At 40.3% G+C, this 16,065-nt stretch overlaps 1 pseudogene; it reads right to left on the reverse strand.

Annotated features, from left to right (window-relative positions):
• The window catches only part of LOC149172735 (uncharacterized protein At4g15970 pseudogene), a 29,973-nt pseudogene extending 14,182 nt beyond the window's left edge, over positions 1-15,791 (reverse strand).
• Positions 15,792-16,065: the final 274 nt, after the last annotated feature.

Consider the following 16,065-nt stretch of genomic DNA (forward strand, 5'->3'; position numbering starts at 1 on the left):
CAGGTTAGTACTTTTGCTCCTATTTCTTTTATCTGTTAGCTATAGGAAAAGCAATGGAATTACTTTACATGTTGTTCTAGACTTGCTACTAGGTCTAGGGGTTAGTCATTTGAAAAGACACTAAATTTTCCCATAACAAAATGGTGACTCCGCTGGGGATTTTCATTGAAATTAAATGGAAAGAGTGCTTCTCATTCTAGTTGCATTTTTAGGAATTTCGGAAAACATCTCGTGGTGAACCCTCAAAGGCAAATTTTAAGCAATATCAACCTAAAATTTACATCAATTAATCTAATAATGCATTGGAACCTAACAAAAACATCCAGAGGTCTAGGCTATAGATGTGTTCTGACGTCTTAAAACCTAGTGTGTTGTTTTCATTGAGGTTGGGTGATTCCTCCTCTCTGAACCGATAAGTACTAGTATGGACTTGTGCTCCTTGTACCATTGTGTATATAGTGGGAGACCCGAATAGGTTGAAATCCTTTATCCCTCGGAAGCTGAGTCTGCTGCCTTACCGATCACAATGCACAAAACACAACATTCGGGAAGACTAACTACCATACGGTAAATCCTTGTTAATTTCTAATTCATTTATCACCAAGTTGTATATTGCAGTTTTGTGATTAGTTTGGTAAACCCTCTTGCTTAGTATCTCCAGATTAGTTACTTTTGTTCCTTTTTGACTCCTTAAAAGAAAAGGTTCATCTGAGTGCTTGTCCTTTCAAGCTCATTAAACAATGAAAGCGACTAGAGTCATCTTTTGCTTTTTCTCGACTCTTAAAAAATGAAAAAGCAAAGTTAAGTTCCAGTGTCGTAAAAGTTAATTGACCATGGATAACATCCTCCACGCTTGTTTTTTGGTTGATCTTAGGTTGAAACATATGATGACAAATCCAGAGTCCACCAATCAAGGAATTCCTTTGATCGGAATCCTAGTCCTTTTCCTCCATTTGGAAATATTGGTGCTCCATATATGGCTACACTGTCCCTTCCGGGATTTACCATTGGTTTGCTAGTATGGTTGTTTTCAACCTCCTTGGTTCAAAATGTCGTGATTTCTCCGAAATTGAGTATACCTCCAACTGGAAAAAATCAACCTCCAGTTGATCCTAAAGTTGACCCTTTTCCTTCTTCCTTGGTTATTTCTTCTTCCCCTTCTTCCTCTTTACCTGGTGAAAGTATTGGTACTAGTAACCAGGTGGCTAAGAAGAAGAAGAAGAAAATTCAACAGAGGGAAAACCAAGCAACCATTGCTTTGAATGCAACATCTGATGATAAACCATCCATCAAGCCTCACAAAGTTCAATATCCATGCAAACTTTGTGTGGGAGACCATCTTCTTCGAAATTGTCCTGATATTCCTCAGATCTTAGAAGAATGGTCTTCTCGTTCACATCATTCTATGTCACCAACCTCTAGAGATCATGTTGGTGACACAACATCAACTAGTGCTAGTAAAGTTCATGAAAAGAAGGGTGAAGTTAAGTTTCCATGTAGGTTACGTGAAGGGAATCATCCCATTCACCTTTGTCCCTATCTAGACGAAGCCAAAAAAGTGTTGGATAATCATCTTGCTTCACCGCAGCGACTTCCATCTGGTTACAGGAAACTCTCCCTAAATCCTTCACTAGTTGATAAATTGACTGACCAAAATCAATTGTTGGTCAATCCCACTCTCTCTGAAAGTGAATCTCATGAGTCTATACCCGACCCAAATCAACAAGTCAAGGTAGTAATTGACCCAATTTCACCTTCAGTAAATCATACCTTTCCCGAAGAGAGTGAAAATGATACCACTCAAGTTCTTTTTGTTTCTTTAGATTCTAAGGAGCTTGGGGGCAGTCCTCCCGTTCCATCAAGATAAGAGGAAAATACTCCAGTTCTTGTAACTCAAGGGGTTAATTCTCCCATTTCTACGCTACCCCCTCCAAGTACTCTGGTCACTTCCTTTGATTGGAATTGACTGGCAGGATTCCGCCTTCCTTCTTATGTGCCTTTCTAGATCATAGTACAAGTTTGTAATATGATTGTATCTGGCACTATTATAGATGAAGGTGCATCAGTGAGTATCCTTTCCTCAATTTCTTGGCAAGCACTCGGTTCGCCGCCACTTGTGCCAGTTACACAGAATCTGTTGGCTTTTAACAGAGGAACCAGTCAACCATTAGGGATCCTCCCTCAATTACCTATTACTTTGGGAGGAAAAACTATTTATCTGAATGTGATGGTAGTCCCAGGTGCTTTAGATTTCAACTTAATTCTTAGGCGTGACTATGTTTATGACATGGGAGCTATTGTTTCAACACTCTTTCGAGTGATTTGTTTCTCGCATGAAGGCAGGATTGTCACCGTTGACCAACTTTCATTTCCCGGTCCAAATATGGCTCCTAGTCAACCATCTTCCCTAAATGGTCCCTTTGTACCAATGGTATCATCCCTGCTATGAGTTAATTATGTGGCAACTTGTTCCATACCTACATCAACTGATGATCAATTCAATGATGTTGTACATCATGTACTGGGGGCATTGGAACCAGATCTCTCCTTCATGACCTTTTAGGAGTTGTGAAGCAAAGGGTTCCCGAGGATAGTTCGTTGTCTTGTGTCAACCTTGTTAAAAAATGAACCCAAGGGTCCGAGGATAGTTCATTGTCTTGTGTCAACCTCATTAAAAAATGAAACAAGGAAGCCGAGGATAGTTCCTTGTATTGTGTCAACCTCGTTAAAAAATGAACCCAAGGGTTCGAGGATAGTTCGTTGTCTTGTGTCAACCTCATTAAAAAATGAAACAAGGGTCCCCAAGGATAGTTCTTTTACTATGTCAACCTCATTAAAAAATGAAACAGGCCCTTCGAGGATAGTTCGTTGTCTTGTGTCAACCTCATTAAAAAATGAAACAATGGTCTCTAAGGATAGTTCGTTGTCTTGTGTCAACCTCATTAAAAAATGAAACCAAGGAATATGAGGATAGTTCCTGGTCTTGTGTCAACCTCGTTATAAAATGAAACAAGGAGTATGAGGACAGTTCTTGGTCTTGTGTCAACCTCGTTAAAAAATGAAACTAATAGAATGATCATAGTTCCTTGTCTTGTGTCAAGCTCGTTAAAAAATGAAACAAGGAATCAGAGCAGAGTTCCTTGTATTGTGTCAAGCTCTTTTTAAAATGAAACAAGGTCCCCTGGAGAAAAGTTCTAAGTCGAGTATTTGAGTAGATATTATAAAATCCCAATCGAGTCTTTCACTTGATCTCGTAAGCGAACCTTGATTCCATCCACTTGATAGCCATGGGTAGTCTACTTAGGTGAATGTAATGAAGCTTGGGGGGCATACACCTAGTGGTAAAGATAAGTTTCCATGTAGGTTATGTGAAGGGAGTCATCCAATTCACCTTTGTCTATCTAGATGAAGCCAAAAAGGTGTTGGATAACCATCCTGCTTCACCACAGTGACTTCCATCTGGTTACTGGAGACTCTCCTTTTCATCATGTTGGGGGCATGTAAACCAATCTCAAGCAAAGTTTTTTGTTTTAAGCTTGGGTAAAAATGAAACTGAATCCAAGCATAGTTTTTCGTTTCAAGCTTGTGTAAACATGAAACTGAATCCAAGCATAGTTCCCTATGGTTCAAGCTTGTCTAAAAATGAACCCGTTTCTATTTTTAACCCTTGTGATTGCCATCCTATCAGCCTTTTTTCGTCAGATGAGCCTTGGTCATTTCATTCCACCGCCACCCTCCCTTTTGCTGATCATACACTTTCACTTGGTTGTTTTACCCTTTCGAGGGACAATTGCAACGAGTGGTCTTATTAGCTAACCTATTCACATAAATCAACATGTTTTGAGAAGTTCCAACATCACCAAAACCAATTGCTACCCTAGACACCACTCGTTCCTCAAAATGGAGTCCTCTTTAAGCTCTTTTCAAACTCTCTAAACATGAAAATATTGTCGAGCACCGTTTCTAGCTCATCAATGGACTAGAATCGATATCTACTCAGTATAGTTTTACCCCTTCTTCAGGTTGAGATAGATTAACTACGAAAAAGGTACTCATTGGTCAAACATGATCAATAGGTTCTCTCTTGTATTGTTTTATGCTTTTTCGGGCTTGAGAGACAAATGTACAAAAAAGAACTTTTGGAGTTTCCTTTTAGTCCCTTTTCAGACTCTCTAAATGTGAAAAGGACTGAGTTATCTTTGTCGTTAAACTCGTTAAAAACATTAAATAGCGACAAACTTGTCCATCTAGACAAGATCGAGTTTCACCTTTGCTAGACTCGTTAAAACATCAAATAGCAATGGATTCACCCAAAGGGTGGAATTATACAACAAGCATATGTTATCCTCCTCAAGCTTGATTAAAAATAAAGAGGTACTGGTCAAAAATGACTAGGGAAAATGGGAAAAAGCTGGGAACACTTTATGGTAGCAGGTCGCTCTTGAACATGACACTTTCACCTCATCACTGTGACTATGTGGGTTGGGTCATTTAGCTTGATGGTCATCACACCGTTGGTCTATCATACCGTCCATCACTTTGTTTTGGGTCAATGCTACCAATTCACTTCAGTGTCGCCAATATGTTCAAGAGAAGTCACTCAGTTCAAAACTTCATCCTTTACACTACAGTAAACCTTCATCTTCATGCCCGCCATTCCTGAACCTTGTGTCGTCATTCGACGTTTCATCTCAAAAATCATTTACCTCATTTCGTGTCGTTGACGTGGGATACATCAAGGCCCTCCTGCAACGTGTCGCTTCTTGTCGACAGCAGCACATCATCCAAAAAGTTGACTTAGAAACACCTCTTCAGTACCTTGAGGCTTGCATACATCAATGGCAGGTTTCTCGCTTCTGGCAATAGGTTGAAATCACTAGCCTTTGACCGAAATACTTTGTATGGTGTTCGACATCAAATAATTTATTCACACCATGCAGAATAGTACCTTGAGGGTCATTATCATTATCGGTGATTCCTCTCGCATTTGTTAATGGCTTACATCATTGGCTAGTAATCAGACGATGTCTCTCCATGTTCGACTTTAGATAATCTATTCACATGGTTAGACTTGTACTTGAGTGAAATATTGGACGAGATTAAAGACCCCGGATCTAGTTTCATCCATCTGGGCTGCGATATATTTTTCAGGAGTACTATATCAAATGTACAATGGCCTTACATTCATGGTCATCCATTCATGGGTCTATATCTATAGATGAATATATTTGTACATGTAATGAAAGTTCATAAGCTGAGCATGGGTATGCCTTCCCTCAGCTAATTATGAGAAAAAATCAAAGTATCATGATATTTGTGTTGTAACTGATGCATGTCACCTTCTGTTTCAAAACCTTCTCTCCAAGTGGTAAAGCATCTCACTCGACATGTTTATTTTTGACTTCATTCTTTAGGGGGCAACTGTTATAGGAAAATTTGGGCACATCAACCCCAACTTCCAGATCCGTATTATTAAGGTCCATCAACCCCTAATTCAGTTGTTTTCATTCCCTAATGAAGTTAACCTACGTCATGCTTGCTTCCCAAGAGTTTCATGACACCGTTCATCCAAAAAATGTCCCTAAGGAGATCATCGCAGGTGGCCTTCTATCTAGCTGCAATGAATGGAAAGCACTTCACTGTCTGGGTGCTATGCATAGCACCTGGCCTTTGTTGCACCTACGATGAGTAAGATCCATTGAATTTTTTAAATGAACTCATTGGATTCCTCATCCAATGGGTGCTTCTGGAGATTTCTAGAAGGATTGGGCTCGCTTTTGGATGAGGAAGGAGATGAATGAACCTTAATCCATTATCCCTTCCTCCATGGAACCACTTCCCAAATATGGAAAATCATTCATGAGAGCCATTAATGGCCTAACCTCCTCTTTTCAGCTATAAAAGAACCAAGCTCTCATTGGCTAGTCTAGGTTGAGACTTCTTAAGCTAAGGAAATGTTGCTTGGATGAGAATAGTAGAGAGAGTAATGTTATCATGTCAAATTGTTGTTTCCATGAGGAGACAAGGGTTTGAAGCTGGGAGGATGACACTGAATTGAACATGCATCTACATGCGTTGTAATCTTCCTTTCTATGAATAAAGAGTTCTATGCGTTTTCCCATTCATGTGTTATGTGATGTATATTGTACTTTCGACTCTATAGTATGTTTAGTTAACAAATCAGTATGTATGCTTTGATGGTTTTCTGTCTCGTCTTGTGTGCAGGTACCTTTCAAGTGAGTTAAGTATGGAAGGGAGCGGCGAAAGCGGTCAAAGGGAAGAGGGATCAAGAAAGAGATATAGGTTAGCACTTTTGCTCCTCTTTGTTTTATCTGTTAGCTATAGGAAAAGCAATGGATTTACTTTACCTGTTGTTCTAGACTTGCTACTAGGTCTAGGGGTTAGTCATTCGAAAAGACACAAAATCTACCCATAACAAACTAGTGGGCCCTTCTGTGTCAACTCATGCATCTTCCATTGGCTCCATAGTTTCGGCTTGCTCTTGGGGAGAAGCCTCTTCTTCAAATTCTTCTACTTCCATCTCCATCTCCATCTCTTCCGGTTCCTCCTAGACAACATAATCGTCTTCTCCTACGTTTTCTTCCTCCATTGCTTTTGGGTCCTCTTCCCTGGTAGCCACAGCGGCTGCTACTTCTTCCTCTGTAGAATCCCGAAACAATTCCCATGGATTGGAATTCATCTGATGGCATTCATTACTAACAGCTGAACCAGCCCATGGTGGGTGATGACTGCCAATACCTATCGCGACCCCTGAGCTGAATGTTCCATTAAGTCAAGGCTTCTCAAAAGGAAATAGGGCACATTCATTGAAAAAGCTTCTGCTTGGGGAAATCACAGGTGAGCTAGTATGCAAAGATGGTATTTGAATATGGTGGAGTATCTCCCTTCACAAGTCATATATTTTATGATGAGCTCTGCTACTCCTCCCCATGGATGCGGTAGCGAGTTTTGGTCGTATCCCTAACCCTTTTATGCGATATTTTCTCCCACTTGTAAAAAAGCTTTGGGAAACTTTGAAAGGGCAGTCCTTCTTGAGAACCATCACTGTCTGTTTTGAGAGAGCCCACTGATTTCTACGATGGCTTCCTCTGTCATAGGGATTTCAATTCCGCGGACCCCAGAGCTTTCTTCTTCTAAGTTGAGTGCGAATTCTACTATAGTTTCTTCATTCGACCCTCTCAACCCGTCAAAGTAAACATTCCAGCATGCATTCTCAAAAGCCTGCCATACCTCCTGGTTGTTCTGAACTCTCGTTGTATCCTCAGGCTCATGTCGCAAAGATCGTCCACCCATTGCTGTAGAGGTTGGATCAGCATGACGACTACAGTTGGCTGGCAGGGGAGAATGACAGGGCTCCAAACCGTTGGCAACTAAAATAACATCATGGTTGCTTTTGGGGAAAACGGATGAAACAATACTAGTACATTTGAAAATGATGACAGGTTATGGTGGTACTGTTAGATATTTTAGAAATTTAATGCAGCATGTTGGGGAGGTGATTGATTATGACTCTGCGCATACGAGTACGCATTCCAACACATCAAAGGTATGATTACGGAGTACCAAAATCATTAGATTCTGTTAGGTGAGGATTGTGTGTCATGAATTATTTTTCGAGGTACGCCGTCGTTTATTATGACGGTTCCCCCCCCCCCCCCCCCCCCCCAAACTTAATTATGGCCATCCATGACATGTTTTAATGTCTTTTTGGAATATTTTAATTAAATCTGTAAAATCAGCAGAGATGTACCTGTGGACCTACCTTATGGTGGAGTAACAACAAAATGTCTGACGGAGTAACAGCAACAGGGAATAACAAAAGCAAGGAGTAACAACAACGACGAAGTAACAAAAATGGCAGAGTAATGGCAGTTATGGAGTAACAGCACCGACAGAGTAACGACAACATCGAGTAACAACATTGGTGGAGTAACAACAGTTGCAGAGTAACAACACTAGCAGAGTAATGGCAGTTGCGGAGTAACAGCACCGACAGAGTAACAACAGTTGCAGAGTAACAACAACAGCGGAGTAACAATAGTTTCGGAGTAACAACAGTTATGGAGTAACAACAATTGCGGAGTAACAACACTGGCGGAGTAACAACAGTTGCGGAGTAACAACACACACTAGTGGAGTAACAACAACATCTTAATAGCAGTACTAGTGGAGTAACAGCGTCGAGTGTTACATTTCTCCTGGCCATCTTCCTTCATTATTCCTGCAAAATACAAATAAGTATGTAATGACAATATTATATATATATATATATATATATATATATATAGATATATATATATATATATTTTTAGAGAACAATGAGAGTGTTCTCTATTCTGATAACCATTAAGTCAGATGAATCAGAAAGGTGTTTGACAAAGGCATTTCTAGAGACTTGGCGGTGGCGTAGTTTTACACAGTGTCCATTTACTGAGAACAAGGTATGGTTGTCATCTATTGTAATTAATCTAACCGTTCCATTGTCAAACATTGCATCCACTTGATATGGCCCCATCCAGTGAGTGTGAAGCTTGCCTTTGAAATCCTTAAATCGAGAGTCATAAAGGAATGCCAAATCTCCCACATGAAACACCTTAGTTTTGATAAATTTATCATGCCATTTCATTCTATGTTGTTGAACAGCAGTAGTCTTCTGGACAACTACTGATTGAATCTCGTCCAACTCATTTAGCTATTCTAGTCAGTGTTTCAGTGCTTCTGATAGATCTAGGCCTACTTCTAGAGTTGTTATGAGTGTATTGATCTCAAATTCCACCGGAAACAAGGGGGATTTCCCATAGACTAATTCAAATGGGGAAAACCCAGTTGTGTTTCGCCATGTTGTCTTGTATGCCCATAAATCTTCTAGAAGTTTCTGTGCCCAGTCTCGGCGATGACTTGCTATTGTCTTTGCCAAGATATTTTCCAATACATTGTTTGTGCTTTCTACTTGTCCATTTGCCTGGGGGTGATAGGGAGTTGTCACTCTATGTTTGACCCCATATTTTTGCATCAACTTTCCTATAATGTGAGATGTGAACTGTGATCCTCCAGTTAAATACAATTTCCCGTGGAGTACCATATCGGGCAAAGATTTCTTCAAAAAGAAAGTCTGCCACTACTTGCTTTGTTGCTCTTGTGACCGCTCTGGCTTCCACCCATTTAGTTACATAATCAGTGCAGACTAGGATGTAAGCTTTCTAATGAGAAGGTGGGTTGAAGGGTCCAACAAAATCGATGGCCCATTTCTCAAATGATTCAAGGACTATCTAGGGCTGAAGAGGCATTTCATCTGCTTTCCCAAGTTGTCCTAGTCGTTGGCAGCTATCACACCTTCAAAAATAATCTTGAGCATCACGAAAGATGGAGGGCCAGTAATATCCCATTTGCAGCACTTTGTGACCTATTCTTTTATCTGCAAAATGCCCTCGACAGTGTCCATCATGTGTAGCCTTTAATATCTCATAAATATCATCTTCTTCCACACAACGCCAAATCTGTTGGTCAACCCTTGTATGAAAGAGATATCCTGCCATCCATGAATAGTCAAGTACTCTGGTGAATAATCTTCCTTTGCTCCTCATATGATAGATGACGAGGAACCTTCTTTGTAGCAAGATAATTAGAAATATCTACATACCATGGAGCGTAAGTAGAAACTGCAAAAGGATCTTCATCTGGAAAATCATCTTCGATTGGTGTACTCTTACCATCATGTTCTATCCTAGATAAGAAATTTGCAACCACATTGTCCTTCCCTGGTTTATTTACTATAGTAATATCAAATTCCTGTAGTAGCAAAAGCCATCTTGTAATGCGACTAGGGGTAACAGGTTTATTCATTAAATACCTGATAGCTGCATGATCAATATGCACAAAAGTAGGATACCCAGTAATGTAGTGCCAGAATTTGTTGATGGCATAAATGACAGCAAGGAATTATTTCTCAGTCACTGTGTAGATTAATTCAGCAGGAGCCAAATTATTACTAACATAGTAAACTGCATATGGTATTCTGTTCTCTTGTTTTCCCAATACTGCACCAATCGTTGTTTGGGAAGCATCCATATGAATATGGAAAGGTAATGCCCAGTCTGGTCCTCTAAGTATCGAAGCACTGCAAACCAATTCTTTAATTTTCGTAAAGGTTGCATCACAGTCACTTGACCACACAAAATCTGAATCTTTTGTTAGTAATTGAAAAAGTGGGTGTGCTAATTTCACAAAATTTTCTATAAAACGCCTGTAATAACCAGCACAACCAATAAAGATGCGTACCTGTGTGGGCGTTTTGGGTGTTGGTAAGTGCAGAATTACCTTTATTTTCACTGGGTCCATCCTGATTCCTTCAGCTGAGAGAAAATGTCCCAGAACGATTCCCTCCTCCATCATCATATGGAATTTTACTATACTCAGAGAGACACACGCTTGTATACACCTTTCTAAATTTTTCAGCCCTTCTAGAAATGAATCCCCATATGGAGTAAAGTCATCCATGTAAATTTCAACGCTGTCATCTAGCAGGTCAGAGAAGATCCGCAAAATTGCCCTATGGAACATTGTAGGAGCATTACACAAGCCAAAAGGAAGGACCCAGTATGCGAATGTTCCCCAGGGGCATGTGAAAGTGGTTTTGTCCTGATCCTTAGGAGCTATATGGATCTGGTTATAGCCACTAAACCCATGTAGAAAAGAGAAAAGCTTTTTGCCAGCCAATGTGTCCAAAACTTGATCAATAAATGGCAAAGGAAAATGATCTTTCTGCATTGCCTTATTTAATTCTCAATAATCCACGCATATCCGCCATTTACCATTTTTCTTGGGGACCATTACTAATGGTGAGACCCATTGGCTATCTGAGATGGGGTAAATAAAACCTACGTCTAGTAATTTTTGAAGCTCTTCTTTCACAACATTTTTCAACGCAGGGTTCATTCTTCTCTGAGGTTGTCTCACAGGACGACAATCTTCCTTAATGTATATGCGATGGGTACATAAATCAGCAGGAATCCCCTTCATGTTTGAATAATCCTAGGCGAAGGCTTCTTTATGTTTCCGAAGGACATCTACAAGTTGCTTCTTCTGGGATTCTGATAGGTTTGGATTAATATTCAGGGTTTTTCGCGGTTCTAATTCCAGTGGAACACTTTCATGGGGTGCATCAACAGGTGGCTCCTCTAATCCTTCTATTGTTTCAATAGTTTCCTGAGTCTCATAGCTTAGGATAGATTCTAGGATTTGTTGATTTGGCTCTGAAATGGAGCAAGGATCATCCATAAAGGAAGTGATTACATCATCTTCTGATTCCATTTTCAACTGAAGGGCCTGTCCAATAGTGAGGACTGGTCTCAATTCCTCATTTTCCATTTTGGGCTCTTCCCTAGATAAAGTTTTCTTTCCACCTGCTGGTTTTATGGATGGGTTTGGTTCTACAGGTGGGTATAACACTAAATTCTTAGTGTTATGCCCATTTGAAATAACCATGTTCCCTAAACGGCACCCAATGTAAGCATATGCAATAGCCATCCATGGTCTACGCAAAATCAAAGATGGCTGCCCACCAAAGATTGCATATGTAAAACCAAGAAATCTATGGGATAGTGCCATGAATGCACTAAAATTGTTACATCTTCCAACTTCCCTACAGGTTTGACTGTAGACCGGTCTGCAAATTCCAATACTATAGTTGTATGTTTCAAATTACGAAGGCCTAATGCATGCATGGTTTCAATGGTGATGACGTTGATGGCAGCACCCAGGTCTACCAGCACTTTTGGATTCTCTACCCCATTAATTTGTACTGTCAAAATCGGGTTCCCTGGATCTCCATACTTCACAGGCATTGGTTTTCCCATCATGAAATCTGATAATTTTCCCATAACATGAATAGTGAGGGGGTCTTTGGATTTCTTTGCAAGTTTCTTTGAACAATATTCCCTAAGAGTCTTTGTGTATATTGGCACATCCTTCATAGATTGTAACAAGGGAATTTTAACAAATAAGTTTTGCAATTCTCCTAACAAATCAAATTCAACTTGAGGGCTTGGTTTACTCAAAATTAGTCTCTCTGGATAACGTGGTTCAGATTGATGTTGTTTTACAAGAGGTTCCTGGTTTCTATGAGTTTGTTTTGGCTCTTTATTAATTAGTCCTGATTCCTTACCTTCACTATCACGTTGTTCAATGATAACTAGAGGAGGTTGACCATTGACTGTCCGCCCCGATCGCAAATTCATTTCATACAACTCTGCACTGGAGATGCTATATGAAGGTAGGTTAAGAACGTAAGCGTGATGAGCTCCCTTATTATTAGGATTAGGGTTAGGTTGTATTGGAAGCTGAGGATGGGCAGGTTGATTACTAGGAGGCACATTATAAGGCAGTTGGAGTTGCTGTTGTGGCATCGGCTAAGGAAACTACCCAGGAGAGGATCCTCGCCAAGTTGGAAACTATGGAGAGCTCGTACTGGCTTGAGGGTTCCACTACTGCCAAGGTGGAAACTAGAATTGCGGCCACATCGGAGGATAGGGCATGGTCTAAGGATTCATATTAAAATTATTGAAATATTGAGATGGATCTGAGTACATACCTTGATTTCCCATCGGTGGTTGAGGCTGCCATGGCTTCCTAGACCCCATGAGGTACAATTGCTCCATGTCTTCCCTTGTCCCTTGAAATACTGCTTTCAGGCCTAGCAAGGAGGGGCATGAACTTGTTGCATGGTTTAGCTCACAGATTACACATTCCTTTATGGAGTTTAGTGGACATTCCCTTTCCAGGTGCTTCTTTCTACACTTTGGGAAAAATATCGCCATGGTCCTGTCTAATTCCAGCTGCTTCTGTTTTACTTGCAGAGTATCCATCTGTGCCGACAGAGTGCTGAGGATATCCGTCCTCAAGTTGTCTAGTAGGTTTCCAATTTCTGCCTTTGTAACACCCCTGCCAGACCCCTTTGCTGAGAAAATCACTTATCTGTTTCATGCAAGCCCCCTCGAGCACTGAATACATAGTTCACATATAACTTCGAAGCTTTCCTTAGAGATGTCTCCCTTTCCGACAATGTTCAACAGTTCCATCGAGTCCTCACGAAAATCCTAGAGGAGGATAAGTTTTAAATTCTCCTTATCCAGGTCAGAGTGACCTAACCTCTGTAAGGTGTACTTGAATCGTTCCACACAATCTTCCAGGCTCTCATCTCTTTTTTGTGTGAACTTGAAAAGTTCCTCCTTGATGTTTCGGGATTTACATTAATCCTAGTATTTTTCCAAAAATGTTGTCTGCATATCATCCCATGTGGAAATAGACTTCCCTCCAAGGCCCATGAACCATCACAGAGCCATTCCCTTTAATGTAGAGGGAAAAAGTTTTAACTTTTGGGCATCTATTGTGTAGTCATACCCCCGACACACTATGTAAAACTCAAATAGAAATGTTCAGGGTCTTCTAAAACAATCCCATGAAAGTTTGGTAAGGCTACTAATGGAATAGGCTTTGTGGGCGCACTGGCTCCCAGATCCCTAATCAGAAAATTAATGGTGGAGGTTGTGGGAGCCATAAATATCTTCCAATAACCACTGGGAATTTCAACAGGCTCTATGGAAGATGGCTGAGGATTCCTTACCACTCGGATTCGAGTTGCTTTAGTAGCACTTCCCCAGTCTCTTGGTGATGCAAGTAATCCTTCGTTCCCTTCTCCTATGTCCTGATGACTTGATCCCTCAGGTACAACCTTCTTTCCTTTGCTGGAGTAGTCTGACCCTGTCGATGTTTTGCTTGCAACCTCTTCTCTTTCTATTACCAGCATAAATTTCTCCTCATCAGGTATACTGTTGGATGATTCCTCAACTGGTGGAGGGACCTGCTGTGTCGAACCACCAAAGAATGTTGTAGACAGCATTGGTTGATCTACTGATTGTTCCTCGGACTTCACTCTTCGTGCCCCTGGTCTCACAGCTACGCGAGAGAATGCTTCTGATTCAGCCTGTGCTATAATTTGCTGGATATAGGTCTTTCTTCCCAGACCTGGTGCTCCCCTCTTTGGGGCTCTCTCTCTGCCCCTCTTATTTAGTTCTTTATTCATACAAAAGTTGGTATGATGGAAGATCTTGGTATGAACCTACAATGTTTCAATCTTGAAGTAAGGTGTCAAAGGACCATTTCGTCCCCACGACGAAAGAACTTACAAAAAGAAAGGCAACTAAAAAAAAAACAAAAATCTAGCGTTCAAGGCCCGGAGCAGGGTGTCAAAGGACTCCTTCCTCCCCAAGGCAAGAATCAGAAACAAACACACACCTGGAGAAGACCTAATACTTCCATATCTGAAGTAGGGTATCACAAGACTCCTAGCTCCCCAGGGTAAACGCTAGGGTTTTCATGAAAAACACGCAATGGTTTTGAAAAGAAATAAATCTAACTCACGGCTTGGAGCAGGGAGTCAAAAGACTCCTCCCTCCCCAGGACAAGAGAGTGGCCCAAAATAAAAATAAAAACAAAAATAAACAAGGGGAAAGAACACCTACGCTCAGGACCTAAAGCAGAGTGAGAAAACTTGTTCTCTCCCCAGGACGAGAGATTGACCCTCTGGTTGGTCCAGATGGTTGTCTTGCACCATGTTAGCCTCCTCGGCAACGGTGCCAAAATTTTGGTGTCTAGGTATGAACGATTTATTCACCCTATTTCGACATTAATTTATCAATCTATGTGCGTATCCTTTCAAGGAAATGCGCAAGGTATATGAAGGGGAAAAAGCACAATCTGTTCTGACCAAGGGTTCGTGGCTAAGATTCAAAACATTGCTGTAAGACTAAACTACATACAAAACTCAAGAAAACAATTACAAGAATTAAAGAACTGTAACAACAAGCATAACTAATAAATAACATACACAGAATGATGTAGCACCTGATCAGAAGAGCGGGCCCAGCTCTCTAATTAGGGCTACGTGAGTCACAACGAAGATTAGAACAACAAAACAAATGATAATTTATTAATCTGAAACAGGAAATTACGATATCGATGGGGGAATCCCCATTTACAAGAACAATCTGTCTTTTATACACAGTGTGGGAGAACAACATCTTTCCCCAAAACATGGTAACCATATATTCAAAAATATACATTAGTTGGAACGACACCAATACTAGATAAACAAGATCAGCAAGAGGTCCAAGAATGGTTCAGGGATCTATGACTCCAGCTGCGCAACCTCCTTATGGCTAGTCATTGCTGGATCTACTATGAGATGCTGAAGCAATGGTTTATGTTCTCCAGAAGCTACGGTCAAACATACATTTTAGCACTACAAATAGGTAAGACTTCGTGACTTTAGTTCATTAATAAAATATTCCAATAGGCAAGTCAAGGGTGTCTACCCTGTAAATTTAGCATAGCAAACATGGGTAAATAAGTGCAAAAAGGTCAAAAAGGGTGATGGAAACGCAACAGAATGATAGCCCGATTTGGTGCCCAACAGTAGAGCACACCATCCACTAGCCAAACCTGAGTTTTACTACTAGCTTATCTAAAGTTTTAACAACTTTCCTAGTATATGTTATAGATGAATGAAAAGAAAACAGAATTACCGAGAAAAAAAAACTGTAACTGCATTTCAAAATATCTCCCAAGAATCCAAACCTTCTTCACATCATTTTCAGGTAATTGTCTCTCATTTACACTTTCTTTGAAGAGAAATCAACACCCCTTGTCTTCAAAGTATAGTAGTGTGGATGAATTCTGACATGCATGAATTTTCCTTTTCTCTCTGCTTTCATTTTCGCTAATTCTTGTTGTCCAAATATTCTAGTAGGATCAACATGTGAGGTTTTTGAAATCACATGATATAATTCATTGTCCTTGTATTTATTTTTGCTGGTATATGAATTCTCCATGCTCTAAAGTATGTGAGATCCTTAACCTTCCTTCTCTAGGGATTGGTGTTAGAGCTCAAGCAAGTATATTCATAGGGTGATGACCACTCTGTGTTTTAATGGATGGAAGATAAGCATAAAAGATTAGGAAACTAATCAATATCCATTCCTCCAAATT

The sequence above is a fragment of the Pinus tabuliformis genome, chromosome 4_2 (assembly GCF_031772625.1).
Source record: "Pinus tabuliformis cultivar Carrire ecotype Pingquan chromosome 4_2, CPIR1, whole genome shotgun sequence".
NCBI lineage: Eukaryota > Viridiplantae > Streptophyta > Pinopsida > Pinales > Pinaceae > Pinus > Pinus tabuliformis.